Source organism: Orycteropus afer, unplaced genomic scaffold (assembly GCF_000298275.1).
Source record: "Orycteropus afer afer isolate SDZICR_OR568_19922 unplaced genomic scaffold, OryAfe1.0 scaffold00867, whole genome shotgun sequence".
NCBI lineage: Eukaryota > Metazoa > Chordata > Mammalia > Tubulidentata > Orycteropodidae > Orycteropus > Orycteropus afer.
In genome coordinates, this window is record NW_006922454.1 from 453,600 (window position 1) to 454,325 (window position 726).

The following is a 726-nucleotide window of genomic DNA, read 5'->3' on the forward strand; positions in this document are numbered from 1 at the left end:
CGGTTCAAACCCACCAGCCACTCCTTGGAAGGAAGGTTGGGCAATCTATTTCTGTAGTGATACCTCCTCGGAAACCCAAGGAGGGGTCACTATGAGTCAGGTCTGACTCGACTGCACATAACAACATGGACTGCTAGAAGAATAAACAAATCTATCCCAGAAGAAGTACAGCTAGAATGCTTTAGAAGTGTGGATGTAACCTTAGAAGTGAGGATGGTGAGACTTGGTCTCATGTACTTTGGATACGTTATTATTATTATTATTATTTATTGTGATCTGGGTGAAAGTTTACAGAGCAAATTCACTTTCCATACAGCAGTTCACATACACTTTGTCTCGTGACATTGACTAAAATTTACCACAATGCAACAGTTCCCCTCCCACTTCTTGCCATAGTTACCTATTCCCTGTGTCCTTCCCTCCATGCATTCCTGCCCCCTGAGCTATGTCCCTGTGCATATACAGCCCTTTTATTCTCCCATGATTGTTCTCTCCTAGGAGTGTATCTACCTCAGGTAAATGTTCAACTAATATGCCTGTCTTTTGTTTGGCTGGAAGCCGCAGGAATGGGTTCAATTCCACACCTGAAGGGCAGCTAAGGGTCATAGTCTCAGGGGTTTCATCAGGCTCTATCAGACTAGCAAACCTGGTCCCTCTTTTTTTTTTTTTTTTTTTCAAATGATTTTGAGTTTTGTTCCACATTGTTCTCTCACTCTATCAAGGATC